Source organism: Durio zibethinus, chromosome 1, assembly GCF_047325235.1.
Source record: "Durio zibethinus cultivar Kanyao isolate XHJ-2024 chromosome 1, ASM4732523v1, whole genome shotgun sequence".
Lineage (NCBI taxonomy): Eukaryota > Viridiplantae > Streptophyta > Magnoliopsida > Malvales > Malvaceae > Durio > Durio zibethinus.
The window spans coordinates 10658117-10670811 of record NC_143162.1 but is presented as its reverse complement, the minus strand read 5'-3'; the positions used below and the strand labels follow the sequence as shown (position 1 = coordinate 10670811).

At 26.3% G+C, this 12695-nt stretch overlaps 1 long non-coding RNA gene across 1 annotated transcript; it reads right to left on the bottom strand.

Moving 5' to 3' along the window:
• Positions 1-6086: 6086 nt before the first annotated feature.
• LOC149520348 (uncharacterized) lies at positions 6087-8861 on the bottom strand. The gene is made up of 2 exons (XR_016342800.1): positions 8179-8861; positions 6087-7913 (listed from the first exon to the last, which is right to left on the bottom strand). It is a non-coding gene; the product is annotated as an uncharacterized LOC149520348 (long non-coding RNA).
• Positions 8862-12695: the final 3834 nt, after the last annotated feature.

Below are 12695 nucleotides of genomic sequence, written 5' to 3'. Positions count from 1 at the left end.
AATTCTCACCCATTATAAGCTCAAACAAAAATAGTTTAATTTGAGTGGGAGTTTTCGCTAGCTTACACGGAGGTTATTACCTCACGAGAGTATTGGTACTTGCTCTTTCTTAAGAAAAGACAAAGCTCAAGTCTAGAACTTATGCATGAATGTGCATATATAGTGTGTGAAGGAACACACCAACCTTTTTTATTCACAAATCCAATATATCAAATCATGTATTATACAAAATACAAAAAAAAAAAAAAATAGATGAGTACATATGAAAAATCACATAGTAAAAACCATCAAAATAAGGCTTAAGATAACATATAACTAACTAATGGCTTAACTCTTTGACATCCCCTGCAGAGTCGCTAAACCATCATAACGTTCAAGTTCGAGAACTTGCCCATTAGATACAAAATATATAAAGTCACCACAAATCATTTTTATTTAGGTGTGATTGGTCACCTATGTGAATATATCTTTTTTAAGGTTATTCTAAACTTGACTAAGGGTTCCTAAAAAAAATAATTCTGGCCTACACCAATGCCCATAAATTAGTACTAAATTAGTCTTATGTTATCTTGTTTAGGCCTTAATTCAAATGTTTTTTATTCCTACATTTTATTAATTTTAATATTTAATTATCGGAAAAAAGTTCTTAAGTTTTCACCAAAAAAGAAAATTTTCTCACTTCAACGGTATTTAAGATAAACTCATTGTTCACTTGAAGAGGCTATGTCATTAGATTTATTAAATATCTTATAACAAAAGAAACCAATTTAGTTACATCATTTTTATTTATTTCAAAATATTAGTTACAAATAATGATACAAAGACATTTACAAGTTTCTAATCATAAAATAATATATTTATTCTTTTCTAAAAATTCAATTCAATTTTTATTTTTATCAATTAAATTAATAAATCAATAAGTAAGAAAAATAAAATCAAAATAAATAAATGAATAAATAAATTAGAAATAAATAAATATGTAAAAAATTAACAAAATAAAATAATTTCATAAAAGAATTATTATCACAAATTTTATCTCAAGTCATATTAGTCAACAAATAATATAACATCATAATAAACAAAAAAATAAAATAAAATGTACCTAACCAATACTCTTAGACCAACTCAAAATAAAGCTTATTGCTAAGAAAATTTTTGCTTAATTCTATTTGCTTTAATATTACATGTATATATATATATATATTTTGCTTTGTGATTTTTCTTAATTGTTGTTGATTGCTCAATTGCTTGTTATCTTACTGAATTATTGATTGTTCTTGTTATCTCTCCCTTTAATTACTTATTGATTTTCTTTCTCCCTTTGCCTAGGAGCTTCTTCCTCAAAACTCAAAACTTTGTGTTGTTTGATAATTGTTGATTGCATTGCTTCCTATCTTTTTTAGCTTGGAATTGAGTTTTTTATATAGGGATTGAATTTTTTTTTTTCAATTTGAAAAATTTTAACACCAATCAAATCTATTAAGATCTTGTTAAAATTTATTTCCTTTTTTTTATTATAGAAACTTGATTCTTAAAAATCATCAAAATCAAACTCAACCTTTAAATTTCAAATTTAAATAAGATCACAATCTTTTTTTAAAAAATGAAATTTTATGTTATTTTTTACCATAAATGAAAAGAAAAAAACACTTTTAGGCTTTTAGATTTTGGTTCAAAAAATGACTTTTAAAACCTAATATCAAAATGCAATTCGAGACCTAATAATATCAAAAAGGTCTTGGACAAAATTAGATGTCTATATTTGTATTAACTTTTTCTTTTTACCTTTTTAATATTTAATAATTTTTTAAAATTTTTACATTTTTTAAATGTTAAATCCATTTGATATTGTTGATAAGAAATTTATTTTTATTTGTTTATTTTTTAATTTGATAACTTTTAAAGAAAATGATATTACGGATCCAAATTTGATATTTTTCCCTCTTTTGTTCCTTCATTTTTTTTAATTCCATAATATAAATTTAAAAAAGAATCTCATCATTTAGATATATGTATTATATTTATAAAATTATTATTTTCATAAATATAATTTTTAAAATTTATACTTTTTAAGGTATGACTCACTTTATACTAATCTTCTTTTTTATTTTCTTTTTTTTGAAAAATTTATATATATATATATTTTAAAGATTTTAAATTTCTTTTTCTTTGATACCTAGTTCATACCAAGGTCATGCCACGTGCTTGGTTTTTTTTTTTAACTTTTTTATATTATTTTTCTTTTTCTTTTATATATATTTAATAAATATTTATGTGACCACTTGATATCAAAAGTATAACATGTGTCATATTATTTGCCTTCTTTTTCTATTTTTATGTTTTTTTATTTACTTTTATCTTTTTTGCCATTTTTAATAATTAATGAATATTTTTTATAATTTAGAATTTTTTTAAAAAATTGATACTCATTTGATATTATTGATTAAAAACATATATTTCCCTTTTTATTATTTGATAATTTTAAAAAATGACATTACAGATAGTCCTTGTCACATTGAGATTCTATTTTTGTTTCCTTTTTTGTTTTTGTTTTTTTTACTTTTTAATCCATGATATAAATATATGCTTTATTTTAATTTAATTTAATATTTATGTATATGTAATATATTAATAAAATTATTATTTAATATCTTAATTTAATAAATTTACATGCCATTCTCTTTTGACTTTTTTTATTTTCTTTTTCTTTCCATCATTTAAAGATTTTAAATTTCTTTTTCTTTGAGACCTAGTTGATACCAAGCTCATGCCATATGCTTAGTTTTTTTTTTTTTTTTACTTTTTTTATATTATTTTTCTTTTTCTTATATATTTAATAAATATTTATGTAACCACTTGATACCAAAAGTATATCTCGTGTCATATCATTAGCTTTCTTTTTCTATTTTCAAGTTTTTCTATTTACTTTTATCTTTTTTTCCCATTTTTAATAATTAATAAATATTTTTTATAATTTAGAATTTTTTAAAAAAGAATTGAGAATCATTTGATATTATTGATTAAAAATTCCCATTTTATTATTTGATAATTTTAAAAAATGACATTACATATAGTCCTTGTCACATTGAGATTTTATTTTATTTTATTTTTCTTTTTTCATTTTTTTTACTTTTTAATCCATGATATAAATATATGCTTTATTTTTAATTTAATTTAATATTATCTATATATAATATAGTAATAAAATTATTATTTAATATCTTAATTTAATAAATTCACGTGCCATTCTCACTTGACTTTCTTTTACTTTCTTTTTCTTTCCATCTTTTTTTTTTGTTTATATTTTAAATCTTGCATATGTACGAAGGTTATATGGAGTGCCAAGTAGAATTCCAATGCATTTATTTTTGCTTTCTTTTTTGTAATTTAATTTTTAATATTTAATCAATATTTTTTATATTTTTAAAATTTTTGTGAGATCCATTTGATATTATTGATTAAAAATGTATATTTCTTTTTTATTTTTGTTTATGTGTTAGGTCTATATTTGATGAATTTGGCTTTGTCTAAATCTAATGGGTGCATTTTGTTTTTTTAATTTGAGATCGGATTAAAATTTTTTTCGAAAATCAAGGTCAAGTCAAATTCGAGTTTTAAGTGTTTCACCCCACTTGAACATTTATAAACATATATTTTATTATTTATTTTAAATATATATATGTACTCTCTTTATCCCAAAATGTTTGTCACATATTAACTTTTATGGAATTTAAGAAAAAGGCTTTGACTTTAATGTATTTAATATTAAAATTAAAATTTTTTTTATAAATTAAAGTTCCATGATTTTTAATATCAAAAAGTAAAAAAAAATATCATCAAAGATAATTTTAAAATATAAAAAGGTAAAAATTTTAGATGTTTATAAAAGGAAATATGATATAATTTTGAAACATCCCAAAAAGGAAATCCAAACAAAGAAAATAAGATAGAGGGAGTATTATATTAATGAAATTATTATTTAGTACCTTAATTTAATAAATCCACTTAACATCCTCATCTGGCTTTTTCTTTGTCATTTCTTTTGCTTTTTTTTTTAAGTTTTTGACTTTTTATCAAATAAATTTTGAAATAAAAAGCAATGAATTTAGGTATTACAAAACAACTTATATATCATGAATTTCGAATTTGTCTAATCCAATATGTGCAAGTTTTTTAAAAATATCAAGATAGGATATAGGGTTTTTCTTTTTTAAAATCAAGGTCAGGTTGAAGGAATGTTTATGATATTTTGTCTTATCTTTCTAATATATATAAAATTATATTTTTAAATATTTATTTATTTTTATATTTATATATATTATATTAATAAAGTTATTATTTAATATCTTAATTTAATAAAAATATTATATTCATACATAATTAAGATGTAATCCATCCATTATATAAATTTTACTCATTTTGATTTTGATTTGATTCTTATTAAAGGTATCGATATAGTACTTTATGTCTCTTTTCCTTTTTTCTTTTTTCCTTTTGTTAACTTTTTTTGGTTTTTTAATTTTTTTTCATTTTAATTTAGATAAATTTTATGAAAAAAATCGATGGAGTTATCTAAGTGACACTCTAATTTGTTTTTTTTATTTTTCTTTTTATTTTTTTAATTAGATAAATTTTACAACAAATGAGTAATAGATAGATATGGCAAAAAAGTTTTATCCAATGTGTTTCAGTTAGACTTGCTCCAATAATAGGGTGATTTTCTTCTTTTTTTGGGTTTTTTACTTTTTATTTTACTTTTACTTTTATTAGATGAATTCTATAAGAAATAATGTCAATAGAAGTGTTCACATAGCACCATCATTTGTTTATTTTTTTTGCGTTTTCTTTTTTTTGTGTTTTTTAGATAAATTTTACAACAAAATAAACTAGTTTATTAGGATGACAAAACAATCAATATTTGATGAGTTTTGATATGTCTCGATTCAATATTGATGTTTTTGTAGAAAATTGGTATCAAGTCAAGTCGGATCAATTTTTAATTTAGGAAAATGGGGATGGCTCAGAAATGGATTTAGAGTACTCTACTTCAAGCTATCCCATGGTATATATATAAAAGTATATATTTCGTTATCTATTTAATTTTATAATTATATATATGTATTATATTAATAAAGTAATTATTTTATAACTTAATTTAAGATATTAACATTTTAAATTCAATTTAAATGTCTACATAGCACCTCGATAATCTCTCTTTTCCCTTTCTTTTTTTTTCTTTGTTTATTTTTCTTTATTTTTCTCTTTATTTCTTTTTCCTTTTATTATTTTTTTATTAATAAAGTTATTATTGAATATTTTAATTTAAGATATTAACATTTTAAATTCAATTAAAATGTTTATATAGTTCCCCAATTAGCATTTTTTTCCTTTTTTTGTTTTTTTTTTTCTCTTTTCTTGTTTTAATGCTTTTTTAATTAAATTAATTTTGTGGAATGGAAGTGTCAACATGAAACATCATTTGGCCTTTTCTTTAATTTTTATATTTTTTAATTAGATAAATTTTGTAACAAAATGTGCTAATCGATAAAAATGCCAAATTAATTTGTATTTGATGAGTTTCAATCTATCCTAATTTGAGAGGAGGTGATTTTTTTAGTCAAAATCAAATTAAGACAATTCAAAGGTTTTTTTTTTTTTTTTTTAAAGAAACGAGATTGTAGTGAAAACCTATTTATAATATTTTACCCTAACCCATTTCAGGGTATATATAAAAATATATATTTTATTATTAATTTTATTATACATTTTATTAATAAAGTTATTATTTGATAGCTTAATTTATGAAATTAATATTTTAAACTTAATAGAGATTCATGTAGCACCTTCTACGAGTTTTTTATTTTATTTTTATCCTTTTCAGTTTTTATTTTTATTTTTTTAATTAAACAAATTTTATAAGAAAAGAGAAAACATTGCAACATTCACGTATCAAATTGATTTTTTTTTAATATTTCATCTTTTTTTTATTCTTTTAATTAAGTAAATTTTACAATAAAAACTTGATAAATAAAAATAATAAAACAAAAAAATTTGATTCTGAGCAATGCACAATTATCATGCTGGTATTGTTTAAGCTTTTCGTTACTGAATCTGATTTTTCCTTTTTTTGTTTTTTTTTTTTTTTGTTTCTTCGACATCTCTTTGATCTGATTAGGACTGAGAGTGGTTTATGATTCGCCAAGCCCAAGTTTCAACTAGAGTCAGGGCCAGGGGGCTTACAGATCATTCCAAATATTTACCTTTGTCATCTCATCTCCGGTCATTCATCTCATTAATATACCTTGAATCGTATTCTACATCTTTTCCACACTTTTAGCATCTGAGGTGATGGCACTGTCACTGAAGCGTCCCAGGAACCTTACCTGTACTAGATTTTGTCGATGCGGACAGAACTACTCTCTGAATGGTGGAAAAATGTAAGCACCCCACCCTTCCTCCTAATAAAACAAAGTTGAAGAACTAAATAAAAGCTTCAGGATGTTTCTTCCAGCGTGCACCAGACAGGCCTCTTAGATCCAACCAACACTTTTTTTTTGGAGTAAGAGAAAGATCCAACCATGACCATCATATGTACAGGGAAAAAAAATTAAGAACGAGATAGAGAGAGGGTGAATAAAATTGCACTTTCATCTGGTAGTGAAATTAAATAGGAAAGGCTGTTGGTATTTTGAATTTATGATTATGCTAATGGGGATACGGGTGGGTAAATGAGAAATCAGGCATTGGATTTGAGCGTAAGGTGTAGCATTACGTGGTTTCGATGTCATTCCAACGTGTATGAAAGGGAAATAGCAGAGACAAAGAATGGGAATAGACTGACAGATATGGTTGTTATCTTGTACTGTCTCCTCGGTGGTGGTACCATGTTTACCACTTCGCCTCTTAATGATAATAAACCCATCATTTTTTCTTGAAGAATCATATCTCTCTTTGCTCCATATAGTATCTAACTCTTTTTCTTTTACCGTTAAATGGTATGACAATCAATTATATAGCACTGGCACGGCAGCACCGCAGCAGGAGGAAAAAACAAAAAAAAAAAAAAAAAAACCTACTATTACTACTACTAAAGTTTCAACAGGTCTCAGAACCAGAGGTGGAGGGCAAAGTGGGAATCTACTCTTACCCTGATTTCGGAGAAGAAATATACATGCAGTTGATTATACAAGGCAATGTTTCATATAGTACATACTTATATGTACACCACTATATAAGAAAATGGAATTATATATAAAGTATATGGTTAATGGTATAAATAAGTAGGTAAGCTCGAATTCAACAGCACTAATTAGCACAAGCTACCAGTAAGTATATTAATATATATTGCAGTTGGTAGTTGAAGTGGTTTAATTGCTTATTGTGCAATACCCATTGTTAGTATTTTTTTTTTTTTAAGTTTTTAATTGCCTTTGAAACAAATGTTTTTAAGTATCGCATTTTTTTAAATGCATTTAATGCCACAATTCACAGTTGTTATTCCAAAATCCAAAAAACTTTTTACTGGGAAGTGGGAAAAACGAAAATTATGCTTCTGCAATTAATTAATTTGGTAATTTTTCCCCTGTTCGGTAGAATATATACCAAGTCTAAGTATCTTTCTATGAAATCACACCGTTTCCATTCTTTTAAGAACATATAATTAAAAAGGTAATTAGAGAAAATTAAGAAAAAAACCTTAATTGCAATTCGAAGATAGGCTGAAAACATATGCAGCAAAAGAGAGGGCAGATGAAAAAGGAAATAAAAAAACACCTGGAATTGAAGAGAATTAGTAGAATCAAACTTGAGGGCTGCATATCAGTACTGGAGACTTGAATGAGGTGACTCGTCGCCTCCATCACTCCAGTTAACCACTTAACCTTTGTGTTTCTGATATGACCTTCACCTTACATCTATATTATATATAGTCATATAATTCAGTCAATCTATATCTGCCACATGACATTAATGTTGAAATTTCATTACAAATTATAAATAAACTCAGTATTTATTTCCATGCGGATGCACATATTCTCTTCATCTTTATCTTAACAAGTCTGACGCTAGCTATATTATAATTAAACATCTACTTTTAGACTATATGTACAGCATACCCGAGAAAAAACGCCCAGCAAATTCTCTAACAGTATAACTTAATTGCAATCCTAATTAACTCACCTGAAATTGGGCTTTTTGCCGATCAATTTAAGATTCTTGCTTCGATCGATCGCATCATCAGATCATAAACAACAAGATATAAATATATATATATATAAGAGCTTCTTTATATTTAATTTGAAGATAGCTAGGCAGGCAGTTTGAACTAATTAATAACACAAGGTGCAGTGGTCATGATGGGGAAGACGGGCACATGAAGAACTAACTCACTGGAGCTTATAAGCTAACTGACCAGTGGGAGAAGAACTGGCAACTGAGAGCCATAGCTCCGGCTAGAGCTAGAAGCTGGAAAGTAAGTAATGCGTGGAATGGAGGAATGAGTTAGTAATGCACGTGCCCTGCTTCTCCATCTTGCTCAACACGCACCTTCTTATGCCACAACAAGAAGCTATACCTCGCATCACTCGCACAGCAAGAAAGTTCAAAAATTACTAAGAAAGATTAAAATGAGAGACAGAAAGTTTTAAATTGAGAAATTGGGTCACTCATCTGCAAATTTCTGTATTCCTATGCTCACACATATATAACAAAAGAAGGAAATGAAGTGCGTTTGAAAGTGAGGTCGATCGTATGGGACAGGAATTGAAAAAGCTTAGTTGGGTGCGGGACCCCTTGGCATGAGTTTTGCACTTTGCAGGCCAGAAACAAAATAAGAAAAATTGTCACAACTAGGGTGCTACTGGTCGAGAGGTCCACAGCGCACATCCCTGTGGATTATGGAAGCTTATGGTAAAAAATGCAAATAGATACTAGTATATTTGAGGTGAGTTGATAGCAAAAAATAGAAATGGTAGTTTTTGTTCATAGGCTAGTACCTAATGACCCCAATACTCCATAGTAATTATAGTTAATTACATGCATTTGCATTCTTTGACATCAAAGCTTATTTTAAATGACAAATTATGACAACTTGGTTGCTTGTTTTGTGGAATGCTTTTATTCCCCTCAACCTCTCAATTACTATATCCTCAACTACTGCTATGTATATAGTTTTAGTTTAATTATTTTTTTTTATTTAGTGGCAAGAAGATTTTGAATTTTATTCTGTATATTTCATTTTCAAGTCGACTCAAATAAGTTTATTTACATCAGATCTAATGAGATCATAAAAAACAATTAGTCTAATTATTTCCATCAATATTTAGCAGTAGGGAAATTAATTAAAGAAATTATGTCTAAATGCATGTGATCCCTACCTAAATATCAAAACATATGAGCTTACTATATATATATTCATAAATGTATAACCAAAAAAATTAGTTGTTTGTCAATTCGTAAATTGTTATTATTAGTATATTTAAATTCTCCTTTTTCTTTTCTTTAACAACCTAGCAGGGTTGCTGCATAAAAGGCCAATATTGTTCAGGTCAAAACAATTACATTTCAATATTAACTTATTATTGATTAGGGCGAAAGAGAAGAAAATTAAATATACTAATTAACTATACATATCAAATTAGCCCTTGACCTTTCGCAATTCTTATTTTGTAGATTTGGAGAAAATTTCAACTCTGTATGTATATATATATATATATATGTATATATATATATATATATATCTTCTCAACCATTCAAAAATATATGTATACATATGGAGGAGAAAATATACATTAATTTTGGGAGGTCATAGTATAATGAATAAAATAAAAAAGAAACAAATAAGTAGTCAGTTGTCAGAATCATATTGTTTAATGCAATGAAAATTAGGTATTTTTTTTGCATTATTATTATACGTACCTCGATAGCTATATATATGACTGCCTTATTAATAACACTCACTTGATTAGGTAGGTCGGGGCAGCCCACTTAATTAAATATTGACCAAAACCTCCTTTTAATTAATTAGTGATTCCAAACATTTTCATAGTTTATATCAGTTAGGGAGGCTTGATTTTTTAAAATTAATTATATACCTTTATTTTATAAGTAGTATTTGATTAAAAAAAAAAAAAAACAAATGCTTCTATTAATTTTAGGACAGTATTACCTGCTTTTATTTAATATATTCTATTCCAAAACTCATTTTTTATTTTACAAATTTAAGAAAAAAGTAACAAAACTTTTATGAGTTATAATCGAATTTTAAAAATTTACATATTAAGTAAGTGTCTATTTGAAATCAGTGTATATAATTAACTTTCTTTTTTTATTTTTATTGTCCTTAGTTAGACTAGAGAATCGGATATATGTGAATTAATGAGTCACGTGTCTGCAACCGCACGTTTTGTTAATAATCAATATGCACACACTTACGTAATTAAGCCTAAACCTGCGACCTCTCCCTGGACTTATATTAACTATATATTACAAGATCTAGAATTTGTATAAGAAATATTGGTTTAGGTTAATTGCTACTAAGTTTATACTATATTCATCTTATTTAATTGCGTTTTCCTTTTTGTTTTATCATGTAAACATCTAATTTTATTCAAATTATTAGAAATGAGCTTCGTTTTGTATTTGTTCAAATATCTCAAATAAATTAACTATTTAAGTTTGAGTGGGCTCGATTGTAGGATTAAATTTGATCTGAATCAATTATGTTAGAAGTTCAAAATCCAAATTAATTGAATTTGAGAGTCTAAAGTCTAATTAATTTGGGCTTGAAGTCTAAGGTCCAAATCAATTAGGTTTAAAAACCTAAAATCCAAATTTAATGCCTATTTTCCTTTAATAATTAATAAGTGTAATTAAAAATTAATTATTTTTTCTTTAAAAAAAAAAAGAAAAAGACAAGAGCTAGAGCATGGTGCCATGCACGACATCAACACCTAGCCCTCACCTTGATAGTTGCCCTACCCTGCACCTCTTACCTTGGTAGTCACATTATCAACACCCACCATGGCAACTAAAATTATGTCTTAATCTATGGGATGAAATGGAATCAACTTCTATAAACCTAGTTGAATTCGACACGAAAAGGGGGAGGCAAATTTAAAAAAAAAAATGCTAGCAAATCCTCCTTTCCACCGTAGACTAACCGCTAAAGCATCAAAGAAACTAGCACCAGCAAGCCAACTTCCACAACCACTTCCATAAACCACCATAACCCCATTTCACCTATAAAAATCCAACCATGCCAAGGCCCTATCACAAACTCCCCTCTATAAACACCCTTAATCCTAGCTTATCAAACAATAAAAAAAAAGGGAAAAAAGTTAACATCAAAATTAAAAAAATCCATAACCCTTAGGAGGGGAATGGCAGCATTGAAAAACAAAAACAAAAAACCACATGAGAGATTTTTGTTTTAGGTGATTTAAGGTGTTTTACGGCTAAATCTTTGGCTTGAAGAAGAACATACTAGAAGCTAATGGTGTTTGGTGTGACAGAAAAGAACTGTTTCATGATTTGAAATTGTGGGTTCTAGTTTAGATCTAGATAAATTTAGTCAACTTTTAGGAAAACTAAGTGGAGAAAGAGAAAATGGAGGAAAAAGGAAATTTTTAGGCATTTTAGGGATTTTTTGGCATTGGTGACCGATGGTCAACACGATGGCCACCAACCAATTTTTGGGAAAGGTTGGTGTAGACACTTAAGTTTGTTCGAATAGAACTTGGATAGTTATGAAGTCCAAAAATCTGACCCGATTCAAATCCAATATTTTTCTAATTTTGACAAATTTTCAAAATTGAATTTAAAACCAATTTGACCTAAATGTCCTAGTGTCAAACTTGATCGAACCTATTCAAACAAAGTCATATTTGATCAAAATTAGTCAAATGGATAGGACTCGAGTCAATTTTTAAAATTCATGAGTAATTGGAATCAATGTGATTTAGAATTAAAATTTGTGATTTTAATGCACTCTAAACCCTTGTTGCACTTTAAAAAAGATAAATTACCAAAATGCCCTTTAAAGGTATTTTTGTAATTCGACTATTTCGAAGTTTGACTTTTGTGAAAACTTTTAGAACATGTTTTTATAATATTTCATGATTTTTAATGCAATAAAAACCCTGATCACACCTCGAAAGTGTGAAATTACTAAAATGTCTTTTAGGGCTATTTTTGTAAACTGACATTCTCAAGGTTGGTTTTTTGCGATCATATTTTCATATTATTTATTAATTTTTGGCACATTAAAAACATTGATCGCACGGAGGTGTAAAATTACTAAAATACTTTTAAGAAAAATTTTTGTAATTTGACTTCTTGAGGTCGATTTTTCACAAAAAATTTTCAAATCATAATTTCATATTATTTTAAAATTTTTGGTACTTTAAAATCACAAAAACAAAGAAAAGGTCATGATTTTTGAAGAAAATTACATAAAAGGTCAAAACTTTCAAAAGACAATTTAGTTTTTTTACACTATTTTTAGAGCCTTATTTTTAACTGTATTCACCATGGACCATTAATCACTTGAAGGCCTTGATCTAAGGGTGAAAGGTGATTACGTGGTGAATAAACAAAGGTGTACTTTTAGCCTTAGGATGCATATCATGATCAAAAGGCTACTATACATTTGCATAAGATATTTATTCATCATTTAAGGCTGAATGAAAGGGGAAGCA